The following is a 16,948-nucleotide window of genomic DNA, read 5'->3' as shown; positions in this document are numbered from 1 at the left end:
TGATGCTTATATAGTGCCCACTTTGGAGAAATCCAAGTGGAATAAAAATAATCATCGTATGTTTATAATAAACAAGATTTTGTTAGAATTTTTACATAATGCGTTCAATTCATCTTTTTCTAACAAACTTGATTCTTTTGATAGAGCTTACACATTGTGAAAACTTATAGAAGCACATTAAGGGAATTTGGTGGTGATCCGACAAGCTTTGGAGGATTCCGCTTTTAGTTCATGTGGAGCTTCATCTTCATGCACACGGCCACTAGGTGATAGCCCTAGTATGGTATATGGTTCCGAACCCGATAATGATTTATCTAGTGATGAACTCGCTTGTGCATCTAAGAGATTGTTGCATGCCTACAAGAAATTGTAAAATGATTTTATTGATTTAAAAAGCAAGCATGATAATTTAGAATCCGATCATTAGGAGCTAGTGTCAAAATTGGATATCATTGTAAAAGAAAATACCAAGCTTAAAGAAAACAATGACATGTTAATTTTGGAAAATAAAAAAATAATCACATCTATAACTAGCTGATCTCATGAAAAAGATAATGCCATATTAGAAGTATAGAGCATAAAAAATGATACTGCTTCTTTTATAAATAACTATTTATGTTCGACTTCTAATGTTAATGCATATGTGCCAAATGATGAGTTGAATGTTGTTAAAAATCGCATTTCATCCTTAGACTCAACTCTTAACATATGCATTGATAATCATAAGAAACTTATGGACAAGTGTATCCTTAGACTCAACTCTTAACATATGCATTAATAATCATAAGAAACTTATGGACAAGTGTGCTAAATCTAGTGCTATAACTTATAAATCACCTACACCCTATGCACACTTGTATAACAAAGTTTACAAGTGCTCCATTTGTGGTCGTAAAGGCCATTTAGCTAAATTTTGCTATGATGCACACAAATATAAGAATAATAATGCTCATTGTGTATCTCATCAAGTTTCTTGATCATCATGTACACTTACACATTCACATGCTCATTCTCATAAAGTTCATCATAAGCATGCTAGTGTGTTCAAATGTGAGTTTTATGGTCGTTTTGGTCATTTGACAAAATTTTGTTTTGATTTGAGGAGAGTTTCTCGTTTGCAAAATAATTTCCAAGATAAACCTATTTTTACAAATGAATCTCGTGCACAACCATTTGGTCAATGCAAATTATTTCAACCTTTTCATTGCATAAATTGCAATCGTAAAGGTTATTTATACAATTTTTGTTTTGACCGTATCCGTGCACCACATGCGCCCAAGAGGGTTCATAACCCTAAGGCTTTGAGCTCTAATGATAGGAGTCATGTCCCTAAACCTTTTGGTACCAAGAATACTTGGTACCAAAACAAATTTGATTTTAAACCAAGAATTTTAGTGTTTTTATTTTTCTTTTGTCTTGGTTTTGAAAAATGTTTTGAAATTTTTGTAAATGAAAACAATTTTCTTTTGATCAATTCTTTTGTTTTCATTTTATTAACTTTGATTTTGATGAGAGGTTTGTGTTTATAACCCCTCCGGGTTTATTGGGTGTTTATTCCCAAATCATGTTTACCGGATGCTAGAATGATTATATGGGTTGGAACAAGCTTAAGAGCTTGATATATTGTTGCCTCTCTTGAAATTCTTTTGTCAAAGATTTTGTTTTGAATTGTTACTTTGAATTCATTATATTTCACTCATATGATGATATTTATATGTTTGTACTCATGGATCATCTATTCGTGCCTTATAATGTATTCTATGAGTGGTTTGATCAAGTTATACAAAGAAAATTTTCTTTTTTGATCAAACATTGTTTTTGGACTCAAATCTTGATTTATGATTTCAGTTGGGGTGATTTATTTTCATTTGAAAACTTTTTTCATGGTTCTCATTTTTTCCTCATTCCTTTGCTTTCATAAATTTATTTTATACATTGTTTTTATGTTTGACTAATGAGACATTATTTTATAATGACATATCAATATGTGTTCTTATTGTCTTGTTTGTATATGAGTTATGTTTAGCATATTCTTCATTTATGATTACTCACATGTTTTTTGCCTTAGCATTCATTTCATATATTTATTAAGGCATTTCGATAGGGAGAGCAATCCCTATACTTATTTTATACTCACTCATACTCATATGTAGGGGGAGCTCTCGCTCTCTTCATTCTGTTTTCCCCTTTTTGATGTTGTCAAAGGGGGAGAAATATTATGAATATATTCTTTCTTGTTTATATGCATGATATATTATACTTTATATATTCTTTTCCTTTCATACATATATCCTTTTTGTAAATTGTTTGTCATTATCAAAAAGGGGGAGATTGTTGGCCTTCTTGTTTTGATGATGATTTACAAACAATTTACATCTAATATTATTTGTCTAGTGTTTATATTTTATATTTATTCTAGGCAAACAATATGTTGGAGGATGGATGGAATTACACATTCACGATCATATCCAATGGAGGTTGGCGGAATTGTGGAGTGAAGTAATACAATTCGAGTTAAAGATTCAAGTTCAAGCATCATTCACAAGTGTACCAAGTCAAACCTATTGAAGATCAAGATTTCTTGGGTAACATTTAGTTTAGGTGTTATATTATGTGTGTTGGTACTTTAAGCTTAATATAATATGCACACACATTTTATTGGTTTCTTTGTATATATATATAGTTATATATATATACATAAGTTAAGTTTTGGTTTCTATGTATATTTAGTTATATATATACATACATGGTTTTGAGTTTTCAAGTTTTAATATGAAACAATTGAATATAATTAGAAAACATATTTTTGTTTCATACTTACATGCATATATATGATTTCATTAATATCAATTTTATTTAGTTCAATGAAATCATGTTTTAGTGCATTATATGTGTATTTTGATAAAATACTATATTCATTATTTATAGACTTCATAACAATAGTTTACATCTTTTTTAAGTCTATAAAATTATTTTGTATTATTTTAAAACATAGTTAAGCTAAAATGTCAAAACTCATATGTTCACATTTTCCTGTTTTGGATTATTTTGCAAAATAATGATATTTTTCATTTGGGAGGTTCTTTTTGAAAACCAGTTTTTATAGCATGTGTATTATCATGTCTACAATCATTTCCTAAAGTTTTATATTTTTTGGAATTTGTTTGATATTTTTAAACAGGGTTTTAAAATCAGAAAAGTGTTTTCAAACCAGTTTTTCTCATGTATCAGTTTGCGGTCGACCGCCACGGTGGCTCGCGGTCGACCGTGGCGATTGACCGGATGAAGTCCAGAGAGTTTTGCGGACGACCACCACGATCGATCAGATGTTTTCCAGAGCCCAGTTTTACCTTTTTGTTGCTCGCGGTCAATCGCGAGTTTTTCACGGTCGACTGCCGATCGCCCAACGGCTATTTTTGGTACAGAATCAAGTTTCTCTTCCTATATAAACCCCTCAAACCCCTTCTACCAGAGGCAACCCAAGAAGTTTTTAAACAAGAGTTTAATAAGGGTTTAAGTTTGTTTTAAGTTTGGTTTTAAGTTTATTTAAGGGTTTGGTTTGTGAAGAATTCCACAAGAGGAAGTAGAGATCAATTCATTGATATTTGAGCTTCAATCCATCTCTCTCTCTCTCTCTCTCTCTCTCTTATCATTTATTAGAGAAGTTTTCTAAACTCTATCTAGCTTTACATTTTATATTGTTTGGTTATCATTTTATTAAGCTAGTACTTATACTTGAGTTTAGTTTGATTTGATTTGATTTCACTCATTGTTTACACACACCCAGTTGAGCTTATTGTATTTTCATACATAGCATATTTGGGTTGGTGAAAGTTATAACAATTGAGTGTGAGCTTTAATTGAGTTCTCACCTTATATTAGAGAACAAATCATTTGTTGTTTTTGTGAGGTGTGGAGTGTAGACGATGATCGGTGAAAGTTAAAAACCAACATTGTGAGTGTTTGTGAACGTTGATCAGTGAGCATTGAAAACCGACATTATGAGATGTAAATGTTATTCGGGTGAGCGTAGAAAACCCAGTTGTGATAGTGGATTTCTTCCCAAGAGTAGGGAGCAGAGACGTAGGACGGATGGTCCGAACTCCGTGATCATATCGTGTGTTTGAGTTTGTTTTGGCGTACTTCTCTTATGTTTATATTTCTTATCGCCATTGTCCATTCCTCATTATTTATATCATCCACTATCTTGTTTATTTTGTTTACCCTTGTGTATATTATTGGCCTTCTTGTTTTGATGATGTTTAACAAACAATTTACCACTAATGTTGTTTGTCTAGTGTTTGTACATTTCTATGTATTGTAGACAAATAACGTAGTTGGAGGATGGATGGATTACGCCATAACGATCATATCCAATGGAGGTTGGAGGAATTGTGGAGTGAAGCAACGTACAATTCAAGTTAAAGATCAAGTTCAAGCTTCATCCGCAAGTGTACCAAGTCAAGCTTAATTGAAGATCAAGATTGCTTGGGTAATTATATATATATACACAAGTTTTGGTTTCTATGCATATATATAGTTATATATACATACATGTGTTTTTGGGTTTTCATGTTTACAATATGAAATCACATATTTCATATTTACTATTATGTTTTTGAAAACATTGCATAGAATATGCAATTTTGTGAAAATTCTATATTCTTTATTTTTGGACTTAACAATAATCATATACATATTTTATTAAGTCTATATAATCATTGTGCAAAGTTTCAAAACATGGTTTAACCAAAATATCAAATTTCACATGTTTATATTTTCGTGTTTTGAACTATTTTGGAAAATGATGATTTTTCACAAATGGGAAATGCAATTTGGAAAATTATTTTTGTAACATGTTCACTTACATGTTTATATACTTTTCCCAAAGTTTCATAATTTTTGGACTTCATTTGTTATTTTTAACACATCTTCAAAAGTCTCAAAAATAGCTTTAAAAACCTGTTTTAAGTGTATCAGATTTCGGTCGACCGCACCGGTCGACCGATCCTGAATTTATGTGTTCACTGGGCGACAGAGAGTCTGTCGGTCGACCGGTCCGGTCGACCGAGAGCTCCATCGGTCGACCGATGAAATTTTCGGTCGACCGACGATAGCTTTTTCAGCGTCCAACGGCTAGTTTTATTACCGTTGCTGGGGCTGTTTCTGTCTTTTGGCTTGAGGTTTTTGACTGAGTTTTTGTGTGGGTATAAATACCCCATTGCTGTTTTCTTTCAAGCTAACCAAGAGATTTGTTTAAACAAGTTTAAGGGTGTTTTGTGTTTGTTTAAAAGAGTGTTTAAGATTTTGGTTTGTGAAGATAATTTCACAAGGGCTTGAGGAGATAATCTTTGGTGTTTGAGCTTCAAATCATCTCTCTCTCACTCTTGTAGTTTATTGGAGAAGTTTTCTCAACTCAATCTAGCTTTACATTTTATTGTTTGATTATCATTTTATTAAGCTAGTGTTTATATTGAGTTTAGTTGATTTTATTTATCTCTTTGTACACACACAACCATTGAGCTTATTGTATTTACATTCATAATATAATTGGGTTGTGGGATTGTATAACTTAGAGAGTGAGCTTATAATTCGTTGTCATTCATTGTAGAGAACAAATACTTTGTATTGAGCCTAATTGTGAGGATTCACTTGTAATACACTTGTACACCGAGAGAAGTGTGTGGTGAGAGATGGGGTCGAGACACGGCTAGGTCCAACACTTAGTGGGTGTAGAGTGTGATTGCAAGAGTGTGAGTTGTAGAGTTTTCGGTTAGCTAGAAAACCGTACTGTGAGGGTGGAGTGTAGCCACATTGTGAGAGTGTGAGTGGAGATCTCCTCGAGGTGAGGAGCGGAGACGTAGGTCGTGGGGACCGAACTCCATAATCATATTGTTTGTTTGTGATTGCATTGGTGCATTTACTTTTATGTTCATATCTTATATCGCCTTTGTATATTGCTTGTTGATTATATTGCCCACCATCTAGTTTATGTTTATATCACCCTTAGTTTCATATCCTTGCATATAACTCATAATATACCTCATTGCTAGGATATATCCCTTGTTCATATTACTTATCCTAGCTTACATATCTTGTTGTATTTCATACTTGCTAGGATAACGTATTAATTAATTTTAATTGGCATTTAATCGGATTAGATTAGCAGGGTCTAACAATTGGTATCAGAGCTTGGTGCTCTTTGATTTAATGTCTAATCGCCTTGAGTTAAAGATTCAAGTTATCTTTTTATGCTAATATTGTTTTGATTGTATTTGTATCTTGCTTGCATATTTTTTACAAATTATGGATATGAATAATGCATCTTGTTTAGGCTATGATTCTAGTATTGCTCCTAAATTCAATGTTTTCCCCTATGCTCAATGGTGCTTTAGATTCAAAATATTTGTTCAATCTAAAAATATCGATTTATGGGAAATCATTTATTGTGCTTATATTGTGCCTACGTTGGAGAAATCCAAGTGGAGCAAACATGATAAAAAGATGTTTATTATGAACAAGCTTATGTTAGAATTTTTATTAAATGCATTTGATTCATTTATGTCTAACAAGCTTGATTCTTTTGATAGCGCTTATACATTATGGAAATTCATAGAAGCGCATCAAGGAGACTTGGAGGCGATCCGACAAGCTTTGGAGGATCCCGCTTCAAGTTCTAAAGGAGCTTCATGCACACGAGCACTAGGCGATAGCCCTAGTGAGGTTTGCAAGTTCGAATCTATTAATGACTTACCTAATGATGAACTTGCTTGTGCTAGTGAAAAATTATTACATGCCTTTAACAAATTAAAAATGATTTCATTAATTTACAAAGCAAGCATGTACTAAAGTTAATGCTAATATGCCTAATGATGAGTTGAACAATGTTAAAAACCGTATTTCTTCTTTAGTTTCAACTCTTAATACATGCATTAACAACCATAAGAAGCTTGTGAATATGTGTGTCAAGTCTAAGTCAAAATCATCTACTCATCATGCACACATATATAGCAAAGTCTACAAATGCACAATTTGCGGTCGTAAAGGCCATCTTGCTAGATTTTGCTATGATGCATACAAACATAACAATGCTAATGCTCATTGTGCATCTCATGTAGCTTCTTCATCACATACACATGCATATGCTTATCATGCACATCATAAACATGCTAATGTGTTCAAATGTGATCTTTGTGGACGTTTTGGCCATTTGGCAAAATTTTGCTATGATTTGAAAAAGACCTCACTTTTGCCAAATAATTTTAAAAGACCACAAAAGTTTAAGTGTGATCATTGTGGTAGATTTGATCATTTGACCAAGTTTTGTTTTGATTTGAAGAGAGTTTCCTATTTGCAAAATAATTTTAAAGAACCATCTTTATTTGCAAATGTTTCCCGTGCACGAGCTAATTGTTCGCGGGAAAAATTGCTTTCTTTGATTCCATTGCTTTCTCAAGTAATAGTTTTTCGATTATAAAAGATCCGGTCTTTTTATAAGATCCGGTTATAATAAAATCAAAAAAGAAATAAAAATTACAACTTTCCTTTTATGTTGAACGAATCGCGAGATCCTGTTTTGCGGTCTCTCGCTTTTGTGGGTTCTTTGCCTGCGTCGGGGTTAATCCGTGGACCACCGCGCCATCTAGATCCGGTTGGATCTACACGGTATAGTGGGTGCTATCTCACGAAGGAAATAACAGTCGAGGGGATTATTTCACCAAGGAAATAATAGCCCTAGTTATCGAAATCGACCAAGCGAAATCGAGACTCTTCTCGGGATCAAAGGCCAAGCTTTGATCCGGAGGAAAACCGTGTAGATCTCAGATCTGATCTCTCTCGAACTCCTGCCTTATTTGGCGTGGATGATCGCTAAGAACCAGATTTGAGAGTCCGAGTCTTCTAAGTTTGAAAATCCGAAGGTGAGTTCTCAATCCAGCAGAGTTTCGGCTCCAAAAAACCAACCTCCAAAACAATGAGCCACCAAGCCTATTTATAGGCATTTAGAACCAGATCTGGGCTCAGATCTGGGCCCAGATCTTGGCTTAGCCCAGGTGGCTTGGCCACCTAGGTGGCTCGGTTTTGGCCGAGTCACCTAGAGGTGGCTCGGCCACCGAGCCACCTCTTGGTGGCTCGGTTTGGCTCACCGAGCCACCTCTTGGTGGCTTGGCCATGGCCGAGCCACCTCTTGGTGGCTCGGCTTTGGCCGAGCCACCTGGGGGGTTCGGCTTTGGCCGAGTCGCCCGGGTGTTCGCCGTGTCGTCCGTTGTTCGGTTTCGCGGTTTATCCAAGCTTCGTTGTTGATCCGAACTCTGATTTGGTAGTCCATATCCTGATTTGGCAATAAATCCGCTTCGGTGTTCGAGTTCGAATCCGTTCTACGGTTGGATGACTCGTTGGCTCACCGAACCGTTAGCTTGATTCCGCACGCGAGTGGATGTATTCCGTTGTTCGCGTGCGGTTCGTTAACCTCGTCGCCTCGTTAATCCGCTTCGTCGCATGTCACTTGTCTTCGGTGTTGTGGTCCAACGATCGTGTTTGGATGTCGCCCGATGGTTCGTTGGTTTGTTGAATCACCGTGCCGAGCTGTGTTAAGGGACCTATAAGCAGTTTTATACGCCTATAGATACCCCCTCCAAAGTATTTCAGCCTCGTTCTTTTATAGAAGAGTCTGTAATACTTTGGATATGATTGCCCCAACCTTCAATCGGTATGACGGGACTTCGGAATGGCTTCTGTTCTTGATTCCTTCAATCCTTCAGGCTATTCGGTGCTTTGTCGAATGTCTGTAAGGGTTCCGGCGCTGCATTTATTGTCTGACCATTGTCGGAATTTTGAACTTGAAGTCGATTCCCGATTTTCTGATCTTTAGCTCGTGTTTGTTGGTTCAACATAGAACTGACCATCGATTGTCGGTGTTGAGTGGTTATTTACGACACGTTGTCCGGCGTAGTGTTGTTGAGTTATCCTTAAGAATATTTTTAGAAAAATATTCTCCAGAAACTTCTCAACCAAAAATAGGGAATAGTTTATACTAATATACCTTATTGGAGTACTTTTCATGTCCGAATGAGCCGAACCGGCCTAATAATGAGCTGAACCGGCCTGATTATGACCCTCGGTTGATTTGAAGTCGTTTCGATGGTCGGTTTAGCTTCAATTTGAATTCTGGTTTAAATTTGATTCAAACTGGTTCAACCTGGTTCAAGACTGGTTCAACCTGGTTCAAAGCTGGTGCGGGACTGGTTCAAGACTGGTTCAGCCTGGTTCAAGGCTGATTTATCCTGGTTTGGTCTGGTTCAGCCTGGTTTGGCCTGGTTGGTTTGGCCTGGTTCAGCCTCCTTTGAACTGATTTAGACTGGTCTGGTCTGGTTCAACCGGGTTTGGCCTGGTCAGTGTAAAGGACCTGCAATTAGCTTCAATTGCTGACTCCTTCGATTTTTAGTCTATTCGATGCTTTGACGAATAGCTAAAATCCTTCCGGTGCCGCGTTTATCGTCTGGCCGTCGTCGAAGTCTCAAATCTAAGACTGATGAGTTGAGTTTGGCTCGTGTCATCGAATTGACTATCTCCGTCATGATATATTGACTCGTGTTGACTTTTTGATCGCAACACGTTGACTGGCGTTAACCTAGGGTTACACGTTGATAGGCGTTGACCTTAGGGTTTTGAACGTCGTACGTTGACTTTTTGATCGCAACGCGTTGACTGGCATTGACCTAGGGTTACGCATTTACCGGCGTTGACCCTAGGGTTTCGAACGTCGTACGTTGACATTTTGATCGCAACGCGTTGACTGGCATTGACCTAGGGTTACATGTTGACCGACATTGACCTAGGGTTTCGGATCGCTTGAAATTTGTTGGAGTATACACAGTTTAAGCTCTTAAGGTATTTGAGCATGGCGGTCCTAAATATGGAACTGCAGGACCAACTATTAAAGCTGATTCATCTGCACGTGTGGATCTTATCCTGAATTTGTTGGATGTCTAAGTCACGAAACCAACTAATGGGGCTGGTGCGTCAGTGACTTTCGCATATATAGGATTTTTGGCGAACCCTCAGCCATCAACGGGTTTGATGCGCCTTTTCCGACTACCGTTTGAGTCGGGCTAGCATGCGGATTGTTTAAGTCCGTTCCTCATGTGACGTTATGCTAAAAGAGTTAACCCTTTTAGTGCTACGATATTGAATACGTAGACTTCGTCTTTCTCCTGTGAAAAGACTAAACAGCAACGTGTATCAGACGTTGACTTAGGATTTTAGGCAAATCCTCAGCCCTGAACGGATTTGACATGCTTTTACCGATTACCGTTTGAATCGGGATTACATGCGGAATGTTTTAAGTCCGTTCCGCATGTGACGTTGTGCTAAAGGAATGAACTCCCTTATACTTAATGCTACGACTTCGAATACGTAGACTTCGCCATTGTTACGGGAACAGGCTGGCCGGTAACGCGTGTTAGGCGTTGACTTTAGGATTTTTGGCTAACCCCCAGCCTTCAACGGATTTGATTACATGCGGATTGTTTTAAGTCCGTTCCGCATGTGACGTTATGCTAAAAGAGTTAACTCTTTTAGTGCTACGATATTGAATACGTAGACTTCGTCTTTCTCCTGTGAAAAGACTAAACAGCAACGTGTATCAGACGTTGACTTAGGATTTTTGGCAAATCCTCAGCCCTCAACGGATTTGTCATGCTTTTACCGATTACCGTTTGAATCGGGCTTACATGCGGATTGTCTTAAGTCCGTTCCGCATGTGACGTTGTGCTAAAGGAATGAACTCCCTTAGACTTGATGCTACGACTTCGAATACGTAGACTTCGCCATTGTTAAGGGAACAGGCTACGCGGCAACGCGTGTTAGGCGTTGACTTTAGGATTTTTGGCTAACCCCCAGCCTTCAACGGATTTGATTAGCCTTTACCGACTACCGTTTGAGTCGGGCTAGCATGCGGATTGTCTAAATCCGTTTCGCATGTAACATTGTGCTAAGAGAGTGAATTCTCCGAGACTTTGTGCTATGATGTCGAATACGTAGACTTCGCCATTGTTATGGGAATAGGCTACCCAGCAACGTGTATTAGACGCTGACTTATCCCTACTTAGGCTTCGGGATAGAATACCCCAGAATCGAACTCTGGTGTCTTTTTCTGCGGAGAAAGACTGAACCGGCGATGTGTGTTAGGCGTCCGCATATCCTTTCTTAGGATTCAGGATGAAATTCCCCATGCGTGTAAGGCATGGATTTTGGTGTTATTAATAACAACCTGTCACAATATTGAATATGTGAACGTGTGTTCTTTTTAACGGTTAAGAACTAACCGGCAGCGCGGGTTAAGCGCAGACTTATCCTTGCTTAGGTTTCAGGATAGAATACCCCAGAATCGAACTCTGGTGTCTTTTTCTACGGAAAAAGACTAAACCGGCAGCGCATGTTAGGCGCAGACTTATCCCTACTTAGGATTCAGGATAAACTTCCTAGGATGAACCCTAGATTGACAAATTTTGGAAAAGATCGGTGCGGGAAAGGAAGAATTTTATATTCTATTTCCCGGTCTTCTTTTAGGGTGAAGGCGAACCCGAATACAAGGAAGGAAGAATTTTATATTCTATTCCTTGATTCTGGAAAGGAAGAATTTTATATTCTATTTCCAGCGCAAAAGAAACTAGAAGTGGGATCTCCACTCCGAGAATCTGGAAAATCTAGATAAACTTACCTTTTATAGGATTGGTTATCTAATCTGAAGATGAGTTTTTCGTTTATCGAAGCGAAATTTCAACTTCGGTTATAACCATGAGAAGGCTTAACCGAAGAGAAAAAGAAGGGAGTCTTTTCATTTATCGAAAGGGGACTCTGAACTGAAAGTGAACCTCTTGTTCATGGAAAGAGTCAAGAGGGCCAGAAAGACACTTTTGGTGGACTCACTGTCAATTGAAATGGATCAGTGAGGGATTTTGGTGGTGAGAATGATTTTGGGTTATCCTTTAGAATATAAAGTGTAATATTCTTCAAGGAACTTCCCGGTAAATGGGTTATCCTGAACGTACTAGGGATAATATTTTTTCAGGAACTTCCCATTTATTGGCATTAATTGCCTGGCGCCCTCTTGAGTAATCAGGCGATATGCGCCGTTTGAGTAGACTGTGTCTATCACAAACGGTCATTCCCATTTGGGTTCAAATTTACCTTTCTTCTTGGAGTTGAGGATTATCGGTCGGCGAGCAGCGAGGACCAGATCTCCTTCCTTGAAGCTTCTCTGTCGGACTCTTTTGTTAAAAGCCCTTGACATCCTGGCTTGGTAAAACTCGATGTGTTGTTGAGCCTCCAAACGCTTTTCATCCAGCCTCTCGAGCTCTTCGAGACGCTTCTGATGTTGTTCCTCCGTCGTCATCTCCGTTGCGAGGGCGATCCGAAGGGACGGAATCTGAATTTCCAGCGGTAGCACAGCTTCACATCCGTATACCAGCGAATACGGGGTAGCTCCCGTAGGCGTGCGTATGGTGGTGCGATAAGCCCAGAGTGCTTCACCGAGTTTATCGTCCCAGTCTCGTTTATTAGTCTTCACGAGCTTTGACATGATCTTAATGATCGTCTTGTTAAACGCCTCAGCTAATCCATTCGCAGCGGGATAATAAGCTGTTGACGAAACATCTTGAATTGTGAACTTGTCACAAAACCTGACGAAGGTGTTGCTTATGAACTGTGGACCGTTGTCATGAATGATCTGTCTTGGCACGCCGTGTCGGTATATAACATGATGTTTGATAAAATTGATGACGTTGTTCGTCTTCACTTCTCTAAGCGGAATTGCTTCAGCCCACTTTGAAAAGTAATCCGTGATTGTGAGAATGAATCGATCACCTTTGACTGAAGGGGGAAAAATAGGACCGACAATGTCCATACCCCATGTCTCGAACAGCCAAGACGTGGTTGACGTGTGTAAACGCTCTGGTGGTTGGTGCATATAATTTGCATGTATTTGACAAGCATGACACTCTCGGGCGTATTCGATTGTGTCACGAACCATTGTTAGCCAAAAATATCCCATTCTTCTGATGCGATCATACAGTTTGGGACTGGGCTGATGCGCACCACATTCTCCTTCGTGTGCTTCCTTAAGAACTTCTTCTGCTTCTTTGTTCGAAAGGCATCGGAGTAACAAACCATCGTACCCTATACGGTATAATGTATGGGTCTCGGTATTATAGAAGAATCTTGGCGCTCTTCGGCGTATTGATTCCCTTTCTTTTACGTCCTCCGACAAAATGCCATATTGGACGTAGTCAATGATAGGAAAACGCCAATCTCGGGACTCAGACCCAAGTTGAGTTGAATTCACCTTCTTAGCGCTCATGTTTCTATCATCTTCCTCTTCAATATCCATATCGTATATGGGTATGCAGAGTTGATGCGTCCTTACTGTGACTAATAGTTCAGTTTCGGGAGGCTGTTCGAGTGACACCGCTAGTGCTACCAGTGCATCCGCATAAGCGTTCTGGAGACGAGGGATGTATTTAATAAAGAATTCTTCAAAAGAATCTGCCATTTTGATGACTTCCTGGTGGTACGGGATCAGGTCTTGGTTCCTGACTTCATACTCTCCACGGACTTGGTTGACTATCAATTGAGAATCCCCAAAAGCTTCGAGATATTCGACCCCCAGCTCCTTGGCGAAACTAAGTCCAATGAGAAGCGCGTTGTACTCAGCTACGTTATTGGAACATGGACTGGTCAGTGAATAAGCCCGAGGCATCACATGCTTCCCCGGGGAAATTAAGACAACTCCAACTCCGGAGGAAACTGTAGAACATTCGGGGGTTATTGCCCTATTAACTGCTCTCGAAGCACCATCGAAGTATAATTGCCATACTTGTTGGTGCGATATAGTGTTAACCTCGTGGGTTTTATTCGGCAAGTCATCATATACTTCTGCCGTATCCGTTATCGGGTTTGCCGCCAACAGATCACAAATCGCTTGTCCTTTGATCGACTTCTGCTGTTTGAAGTGCAAATCATATTGGGACAAGAGAAGGGCCCACTTCGCTAACCGCCAATTCATAGAGGCCGGTTGCATCATAAATACCTGTACTGGATTAACATTAGAAATGACGTAAATCGTCTGTCCGACCAAATAATACCGCATCTTTTGCATCGCAAATACCAATGCGAGGCATTCTTTCTCAATCATCGGATATCGAGACTTGGTGCCTATCAAGGTCCGACTTAGGTAATAGACTGCCTGTTCGTGACCATTATCATCGTCTTGTGCTAGTAAAGCACTTATCGAGTGGTTCATCGCCTTGAGATAAATCAAGAACGGTCTACCTGATTTTGGTGCGACGAGAACAGGAGGATTCGTCAGATATGTTTTGATATCTTCGAATGCTTTTTGGCAAACGTCGTCCCAAATAAATGACACCCCTTTCTTGTTTATCTTAGAGAATGGTTGGCACTTCCCAGAAAGATTTGAGATGAACCGCCGGATGTAAGCTAAACGCCCTTGCAATCCTCTGAGTTCTCTTAGATTTTTAGGGGGTTGCAGTTCATGTATCGCCTTTACCTTATCAGGATCGATATGTATACCTTTAGTAGTGACGACGAATCCAAGGAATTTTCCGCTGGACATTCCCAGGAAGGATTTAGTGGGGTTCATCTTCAATTGATGACTCCGCATGAGATCGAACATCGTCTTCAAGTCCTTGATGTGATCTTCTTTGTTGCGGCTTTTTACAACCAAATCATCAACGTAGCATTCGACTGTTTTCCTGAGATGTTCTTGGAAAATCTTAGTCATTGCTCGCTGGTACGTGGCGCCTGCATTCTTTAGACCGAAAGGCATCACCGTGTAGCAAAAGACACCAAGGGGCGTTCTGAACGATGCATGCTTCTCGTCATCTGGGTGCATCTTGATTTGGTTATATCCTGAAAAGCCATCCATTAAAGACATTCTCTCAAATCCACATGTATTGTCGATAATGACATCTGTGATTGGGAGAGGAAAGTCGTCTTTTGGACATGCCGTATTCAGGTCCCTGAAGTCAATGCAAATCCTGATTTTACCGTTCTTCTTCATGACTGGAACAATATTGGCTAACCAGTCTGGATGTTGCTCCTCTCGGATAAATCCTGATTCGATCAATTTCTTAACCTCTGCCTCAATGGCTTCCATAATCTGCGGACGAAACCGTCTTTGCTGTTGTTTGACAGGTTTGGCATCCGGCTTGATATCGAGGCGGTGCATTGCCACATTAGGGTCGAGCCCTGGCATATCTTCATAGTTCCATGCGAAGACTAGGGCTTTGAATGCTTCCCCCAGACTTGTATCGGAATCCCATTCCGATGAATCTGACGAATATCCATCTTTGTATTGCTCAGATGATTGGTTATTGATTAACCAGCAACATTCGTCTTCTAAAGAAGATTCATACCCTAACCCTCGTCTGTATTTATAATAATCGTACGGTTTCCCTTTTGGTACATATGTCGCTTTGGGTGGAATATGAGGACCTCAATCGAAGTATAGACCTTCTCCGAGTGTGAAATTATATCCCTGTTTTTCCATGAGCTTGCGCGCTTCTGGACTATACTTAGATAAATGCTGACCATGTTTGTCATCATTCTCATCTTCCCTTAAGAAATGATCTGGTAATGGAAAATCCTCTCATTTACCGTAAATCACTTCTCTTTTGCCTCCTATTTTGGTAGGAATGACCAAGGTTGTTCCGGAAGAATGCTGGAGGCGTTTCTTTGCTACATAAGACGATCGAAGCGGCAGATATAAATCGGGATTATCATACAATTCTTTTATCACATCATCAAGAGACAAGGAGTACTCTAAATCATTATTTATTTCATTATTGGCAAGTTGCCAGTTACAACTGCCCTCTGACGTTTGTTCATCGTCAAGGTTGATTACAAAGGGTACAATGTCGTTTAAAACATAACCTCCATTGTAATCAAATCCGGCTTCGGTATCAGCTTCTTCTCCGCTGTCCGTGCCATGGGCCGATGATTCAGTATCGGATTCGTTACCATAAAGGAGAGAATCAGTGAAATAATTCTCAAACCCTTTAAATGGTTGTTTATCCGCGACCACCGTCCTGACCCTTCCATCAGTAGGTAATGCAGGGAAGGTTTTTAGCCGCTATATTGCAGTGTTGAATTGACAGTTCTGGCTCTTCAAGTGCCGGCTTGATCCGAGTAAGGAACACTTCTGAATTGGCCAAGGCTTCTTGCAAGGCTTCCCTTGTTTCTTTGGACAACTGTAGCAACTCATACAATGTTATCCGCGCTAGAATGTTAGCTAGTTGAGCCATAATATCGAAGACGTGCAGAGTGTTTGAGCTTTCCGGTTTATCTCTTCCAATCGGGCGATTGAAACGAGACTGCTTCGGATTCTGAACCTCCTAGGGCCTCTTTTCTTTCTGTTTATCAACCAGCTGTCGTCGAGCTTCTTCAACCGGTCTAGGAGTCGTAATCACACCCAGCTCCGTGAGAGTTTTAACCGGTCTAGGAGTCGTAATCACACCCAGCTCCGTGAGAGTTTTGGCTGGTCCCCGTTTAGTTACCCCTGCTCAGCTAACTGATCACTAGGTGATGGGTAGTTGAAGTGATACTCATTTTCGCTTCTAGTGGCAAAGACTTCTTGTTCTTCTTCAGGGAGCGGGAAGGTAGGAGCTTCATCACCATCCTCTTCGAAGATCAAGGAGGTAGCATTGCAGGACTTGCCTTTACCCTTTCTGGTCGAGGAAGTCGTCCACTGATCGTCTTCAATTAGGTCGGGATGAACCCAGAGGATTTCGCCGTTTGGGGCTGTGTGTGGCACGAGTCCTTTTTGGCGCTGTCCATGTGGGTTGTCGTTCACCATCTTCATTCCTACTTTGGTAATGCGCTCTGGTTTAAACCATGTTGTGGGCACCGATCCGAAACTAATTGAAACTGTATT

This window comes from Asparagus officinalis, chromosome 8 (genome assembly GCF_001876935.1).
Source record: "Asparagus officinalis chromosome 8, Aspof.V1, whole genome shotgun sequence".
Classification (NCBI taxonomy): domain Eukaryota; kingdom Viridiplantae; phylum Streptophyta; class Magnoliopsida; order Asparagales; family Asparagaceae; genus Asparagus; species Asparagus officinalis.
This window is presented reverse-complemented; position numbering follows the sequence as displayed.